General features: G+C 46.9%; 1 pseudogene; it reads left to right on the top strand.

Annotated features, from left to right (window-relative positions):
* Positions 1-1,742: 1,742 nt before the first annotated feature.
* On the top strand, positions 1,743-4,854 carry LOC119339420 (annotated as a pseudogene).
* The last annotated feature ends 2,787 nt before the right edge of the window (positions 4,855-7,641 follow it).

The raw sequence follows: 7,641 nt of genomic DNA, 5'->3' as shown, positions 1-7,641 counted from the left end.
ATCCTTTCATTTTGAAATTATTATTTTCCTCTCTGCTTTGTGCTACTTGAACTCGTAACGCTCCTATGCTTCACGTCTAAGTCTGGAGCAGTTCCAGCTAATTTTGATAGGTGAGCAATACATCTGATCAACGTTGATGCCTCACTCCCACCTAGTCCTTCTCTCTCATCTCCATCGTGACCGCTAACCAGCAAACTCCTTATGCAGGTAACCTTATCAACCGTTGTTGCTACTGACGGGCCAACAATAGTTCCAGGTATAGAAAGCTCAACGGTAGATAGAAAAAGATGAGGAAGGGGAATGCAACATGAATCAAGAATAAAATCAAATTGAATGGTTAAAAACGTTAGTGAATTATAGTGAATGAAATGTGCTAGTACTACCAGCAAACTCCTTGTTTGAATCTCTCATGAGCAGGGCCCAGCCCGGTCCCCTTTCTTCTCCGGCAGTGACACCAGCCCGGAGTAGAGGAGGGAAAGGTGCAGGGGGTCCATGTACATAGTAATAGGTCTAGGTCGCCTGCCATAGTGACGTTTGGCTTCATGCCAGACTGGTGAGTGACACCGCCGTATTAGAGCAGCGTGTGGCGGCTAGCGACTGTTGTTCTTCCGATTGCAGTGCTCCTTGGGTTGGGGCTTGAACTTGTCGGTGGATGTAACACCCTTCCAATTGCGGTGCTCCATGGGCTTGGGCTTAGGCTTGAACTTGTCGGTGTATGTAACACCAGCGTCACCACTAATAATTTTGCATGCCTCCTTGATCTGGAGGATTGCCTACTCTTTTGGCTCATTCTTGAGTCACCATCGTGCTGATTGGGACTAACAACGGGACGAGATAAGGTCGGGATCCCTTCTATTGGGTGCTGGTGATCCTTCTTCAATGTTTGCGATGGAGCCTTGGCGCCCGCAGAACGTTCGATGGCATTCTTGCATAGCCTTTCCGGCAAATCCTCTGGCCGAAGGGTGGAACTTTTGCCTCTTACCAGCTCCCTCCCAGCAGATCTGCCGAAAGGGAAGCAGTGTAGAGACAGTGTGGTTGCCACTTCTATTTTCCCTGGCATGCGTAGCTGCTCGAGATACAGTGGTGGTGGTCATATTGTCGGCAGTTGTGTCATGTGCAGCGACGACAAGCCTTGGACCTCCATCGGAGCTGCAATTTGGACCCAATTGCGTTTTATATTATGAGATTAGGGCCCTCATGAAAATGTCTGGGCTGGTTGTAATTTCCTTTATTTTTGCGTCCTTGTTTGGGCTTTTGCAATGTGGCTGCTTTGAACTATGAAACCTTCTCGGACCTTCATGCGCAAAGAAATGACATAAATTAATTCATAGTACATGAACGTGTGCAAAGGATACTCAACAAGCGATTATCGACTCATAATAAATGCAGGAAAATCCTCCTCTCTACGTGGGTTGTGAAAGAGATATGAAAATCTCAACAAGGAATTTTGGATTCCTAATAAATGCAGCCATACCCACACTTACATGGAGGGTTGCAAGGTACGTGAAACCCAACCCGGGATTTTCTTTTTATTCACATTAAATGCAGTCAAACCCTTCTCTATATGAAGTGTGCAAGGGATACGCAAATCAAAACAAAGATTTTTTTGGTTCATAGTAAATGCAGCCAAACCCACCTCCAACAGTCCGGCTCTCGAGATAAAAGCATACTCACTATTGTGTGCACGAGCCAACAGATTAGCCAGCCACAGTTTGTCTGCATTGCTGCGACGGATACCATCCATGGAGCTCGCCGTGCACGCTCTCCTCCTCCCTCTAGTGCTTGCAGCACTCCTCCACCCCGTCCTCATCAATGTCGCTGTTGCCAATGCCACAACAGGCCGCGGCGGTGGCTTCAGCCTGCGCCTGGTCCCAGCCCCAGCTGGAACAGTACCATCCACGTCGACGACGGCGGCTTCCTGCACCTAAACTGGCCAATTGGGCTCGACACCAACGTGATTCGGCCGCACGTGCACCCTTTCCAAGGGAGGTACACCGTCGCCACCAGTGTCGGGACGGGCCATGGCCGCCATATGTACACCCTCGCGATGGAGATGACCAGCAACCTGACATGGATGCAGTGTGTGCTGACCCAACACCCGTTTCAGCAGGTGCCGCCGCCCTTCAACCCGGCGACCTCGCCGTCATTCCACCCACCCGCACCCAGGAACCACATTTGATCGCCGTCATTCCACCCACCCCCACCCAGGAACCACATTTGCTCGCCGCCGGGGCACAACATGTGTAGGTTCCATGCCACCCCCACCGGCCCCAGTGGCTCGCAGGCGAGTGGGGGGCTAGGTGCAGAGACCCTATCATTCACGGCCTCGGGCCACGGTGCCATGTTGGCGGTCATTCCTACCGTCATCATTGGTTGCGCGCACACCACCGCGAGTTTCAAGAGCCATGGGGTGGTCGCTGGCGTCTTTGGCCTGGGTAAGACGTACCCGTCGCTCATTTGGTTCCTTCGTCGTGACGGTTTGCATCGCTTCTGAAGGAAATATGCCCTAGAGGCAATAATAAAGTTCTTATTTATTTCCTCATATCATGATAAATGTTTATTATTCATGCTAGAATTGTATTAACCGGAAACATGATACATGTGTGAATACATAGACAAACATATAGTCACTAGTATGCCTCTACTTGACTAGCTCATTAATCAAAGATGGTTATGTTTCCTAACCATAGACATGTGTTGTCATTTGATTAATGGGATCACATCATTAGAAGAATGATGTGATTGACATGACCCATTCCGTTAGCCTAGCACTTGATCGTTTAGTATACTGCTATTGTTTTCTTCATGACTTATACATGTTCCTGTAACTATGAGAAATATGCAACTCCCATCTACCGGAGGAACACTTTGGGTACTACCAAACGTCACAATGTAACTGGGTGATTATAAAGGAGTACTACAGGTGTCTCCGAAGGTACATGTTGAGTTGGTGTATTTCGAGATTAGGTTTTGTCACTCCGATTGTCGGAGAGGTATCTCTGGGCCCTCTCGGTAATGCACATCATTATAAGCCTTGCAAGCAATGTGACCAAATGAGTTGGTTACGGGATGATGCATTACGGAACGAGTAAAGAGACTTGCCGGTAACGAGATTGAACTAGGTATTGGATACCGACGATCAAATCTCGGGCAAGTAACATACCGATGACAAAGGGAACAACGTATATTGTTATGCGGTTTGACCGATAAAGATCTTCGTAGAATATGAAGGAACCAATATGGGCATCCAGGTCCCGCTATTGGTTATTGACCGAGAATGGTTCTAGGTCATGTCTACATAGTTCTCGAACCCGTAGGGTCCGCACGCTTAACATTACGATGACAGTTTTATTATGAGTTTATAAGTTTTGATGTACCGAAGTTTGTTCGGAGTCCCGGATGTGATCACGGACATGACGAGGAGTCTCGAAATGGTCGAGACATAAATATTAATATATTGGAAGCCTATGTTTGGACATCGGAAAGGTTTCGGGTGAAATCGGGATTTTACCGGAACACCGGGGGGTTACCGGAACCCTCCCGGGGGTTAATGGGCCTTAGTGGGCCATGAGGGAGAAGAGGAGGGCCGGCCAGGGCAGGCCGTGCGCCCCCTCCCCCCCTAGTCCGAATAGGACAAGGAAGGGGGAGGCGGCGCCCCCCTTTCCTCTTTCCCCTCCCCCCTTTCCTTCTCCACCAAGGCAAGAGGGGGGAGTCCTACTCCCGGTGGGAGTAGGACTCCTCCAGGCGCACCCCAAAGGGGCCGGCCGCACCTCCCCCTCCCTCCTTTATATACGGGGGCAAGGGGGCACCCCATAACACACAAGTTGATCTACGGATCGTTCCTTAGCCGTGTGCGGTGCCCTCCTCCACCATATTCCACCTCGGTCATATCGTCGCAGAGTTTAGGCGAAGCCCTGCGCCGGTGGAGCATCATCATCGTCACCACGCCGTCGTGCTGACGGAACTCATCCCCAAAGCTTTGCTGGATCGGAGCCCGGGAATCGTCATCGAGCTGAACGTGTGCTGAACTCGGAGGTGCCGTACGTTCGGTGCTTGGATCGGTCGGATCCTGAAGACGTACGACTACATCAACCGCGTTGTCATAACGCTTCCGCTTACGGTCTACGAGGGTACGTGGACGGACACTCTCACCTCTCGTTGCTATGCCATCACCATGATCTTGCGTGTACGTAGGAAATTTTTTGAAGTTACTACGTTCCCCAACAGCTTCTCCTATTGCCTCTTCGTGCCCGGGTCGGCAAACCAGCACGGCTTCCTCCGGTTCGGTAAGGACATCCTGGTGGACACAAGGCACATGAGGAGCACCAGGATGCTCTACCCCGAGGATAGCTCCTACTTCGTCAACCTCGTCGGCATCAGCGTCACCGGGTCATGGCTGCGCGGCAACCTAGCGGAGGTGTTCAGGCGCCGACAGCTCGACGACGGCAGGTGGCATAGCGGGTGCGTGATCGACGCTGGGACACCCTGGGGTGTGATGGTCAAGGTTGCGTACGACATCCTAGAGAACACCCTGGCAGAGCACGGTAGGAGGATCGGGTGAGCGGGTGCCCCGCACCAACTTCGGCCTCTGCTTCCGCGCGACCCGTGCCATCGTCTCACAGTTGCCGACGGTGACGCTGCACTTCGAGCATGAGCAGGATCTCGTGCTCACGCCAAATAAGTTGTTCATTCGTGCAAGAGCAAGACATCTGCCTCACCGTGTCACCGAGCACACACATCACCATCATCGGCGCGATACAGCAACTGGGCACGCGCTTCATCTACGACCTTGCCGCCGGCAGGGTCTACTTCGCCCCCGAGAACTGCAATGCCGACACCGGCGGCCAGGGTTGATCTTTCGTTTTTTAGCGGCCAACCCAGTTTGGTTTTGAAAAAAATAAACAATATTGTGAGTGTAATAAGCTGACAAAAAGAGCAAATATCTACAAACCAAAGAATGGCTTTGCAGAAGGCTGAAATTCATTTTAATCGACTCTGCTGGCTTGTGGAGGGGAAAATATCCAGTGCTCCCGACAATGGGATGTTACGCAGCTCCTCGATCACCTTCTTTTGGGGGAATCTGCTCCTGCATCACCTCGTGCGTTATATCTGAGGCAGTGACAAATCTACTGGTGAGGGTTCTATAGGCTCGAGCCTAACGTCCAAAATCACAAAATTATTTTTACTACTAAGCATTGATAGGCCCATCCAAGCAAAAGTAGACCATCTGGCCCATGTAATCAAATTAGGCAGCCTGCACGGCCGCATGAGCAGACATCATGCGGGCGGTTCCGAGCGCCCCTGTGGAAAATCCTATTTGACGCTAACTGCGTCAAAATGACGAGCTTTCGCACAGGCGATCTCCCCGAGCGCAAGAATTGGGCCGGCCCACTTCCCCACTGAGAGGCAGCCGGTTTTGGGAACCTTCCAGAAGGTTCCCAGAACCGGTTTTTTATTTTTATACCAGTTTTATGGTTTTCTTTTGTTTATGTTTTTTTTCTGATTCATTTCCTTTTTCCATTTTCTATTTCTTTTTCTTCTTTTCTTTCCTTTCCTTTCTTATGTTTTCTTTTTTCGTTTTTTCATTTTTTATTTCTTTTGAAAATTGTTTGAAAATTTAAAATTTGTTGGTGTTTCTAAAAAATGTTCGTATTTAAAAAATTTGTTCATAAGTTGAAAAATGTTCACATTTTTAAAATATTGTTACGCGAGTTTCAAAAATTGTTCTTGTCTTAAATCAAAATCTTTGGAATGTTTTTGTTCATTTTTTCACAATTTTCAAAAATGTTCCTGTTTTAAAAAATTCTTCATAAATCCCAAAATTTCTTCATATTTGGGAAATTTAAAAATGTTCCTGTTTCATTTTTGCAGGAGATTAAAAAATGTTCCTTTAAGAAAATGTTCACAAGTTTAAAAACTCGTTCAAATTTTGTTCAGGAATTTCGACATATGTTCAGGTTTCCAAATTTTGTTTTGGAAATTGGAAAAATGTTCCTGTTTCAAAAGAATTGTTCATGATTTTCAAAAGTTGTTCACTATTTCAAAAAATTATTTGTGTTTTAAAAATAATTATTGTTTTCTATATTAGTTCACAATTTCGATAAATGTTCACAATATTTCAAAATTTGTTCTCGTTTTCAAAATATGTTCTCAATTTCAAAAAAAATCCAGGTTTCAAAAAATGTTCTTGTTTTCGTAATTTGTTCACAATTTCAGAAAAATGTTCATGTTTCAAAAAATGTTCAGGAATTTCAAAAAATGTTCTCGTTTTCAGGTAGAAACACAATTTCAGAACAATGTTGATGTTTGAAAAATGTTCGCGGTTTCAACATTTTGATCGCAATTTCAAAAAATATCCCTGTGTTTTTTGTTTGCATTTCCAAAATACATATGAATACAAATATTGTTCGCATTTTTAAAATATATTTGTGTTTTATTTCTTTTGGTTTGAATTAAAAAAATGTGTTTTTCAATTTTTGTTTAAAAATATAATTTGTGGTGTTAGAAAATATTTAGGAATTTCCAAAAAAGGAAATAAAACATCACTTTTTTCGAAAACTCTTTGTAATATATAAAATAATTGCGTGATTTCAAAACTGTTTGCAGCTTTGAAGGAATGTTTTTCAAATCTCAACCTTACTGTGTATTCTTATAGTGTTTTGCACCTTTACGTACATCCGCCTTTCTCTGGCGTAGTGGCTAATGGCTCACAGTCATTACTGTGCTGTGTCCGAGGTCGGGGGATCGAACCCTGTCGTTCTCGATTGTTTCGCAGGTATTTTTTGCTATCGCGTGATAGGAAAACAACGAACGGGCGCGTTGGTGGGCCGGCCCAGTCGCACGTCCACCCTGTGCGTCGAGTTTCTTCATGACGCAAAATGCGTCGTATAGGAACTCCCCGCCCCTGTGTCTCGCATTAAGCGAGACAGGAGCGCACCCCTCGCTGAAGCGAACCGCCAGTTGAGCCGGCCCACGCGCGGAAACACCACCCCGTTTTATGTTATGTTTTGTTTTTTGTTTTTGGCTTTCTTTTTTTTACTTTTACTTATACTTTAAACTAGGAGCTCCCCCTCATGCGCGCGAGTTGTGTAGCGACTAGCGAGGCATGGAGGCAGCCCGCACACTCTCTCCGCGACCTAGTCGCCGGACCAGTTCGGTGGCGGCGGCCGGAGACCGGCATGGTGGTGACACACAACGCAGACCTACCCCATACTATCCGAGGCTCCGAGATCGCCGCCCACCGAGGGAGCCAGCACGGAGAAATTGGCAGCTCGTCGCCCAAGCCCTTCAGTGCTTGCCAGATCCTTCACCGCCTAGTTGTCGCCCATCGCCCAGGCGGCCGAGGATCCCCTGCACGCTGGCAGATTTCTTCTTCTCTCTCCATTTTCTTCTTTCTTGTTTTTTTGTTGTTGCTTGTTTAGTCCTGTGCTGCAGTGTGCTTTTGTGTCGTCAAATGTCAATCATTTATATGGTGTACGCTTTAGCTAGTTTAGTTCTAGTGAATAGCTTTTTTTGGCGGGTGAAGTTCTAGTCAGTAGCTACTAGTTGGTTCTGGTTATCACAAACTAATTTATGTCTTGTTTGATTATTTGTAGAAATGAAAATAAAGAAGACTTTGCACAGTTGGTTTGCAAGCAGTTC

Source organism: Triticum dicoccoides, chromosome 7B (assembly GCF_002162155.2).
Source record: "Triticum dicoccoides isolate Atlit2015 ecotype Zavitan chromosome 7B, WEW_v2.0, whole genome shotgun sequence".
NCBI lineage: Eukaryota > Viridiplantae > Streptophyta > Magnoliopsida > Poales > Poaceae > Triticum > Triticum dicoccoides.
This window is presented reverse-complemented; position numbering and strand designations above follow the sequence as displayed.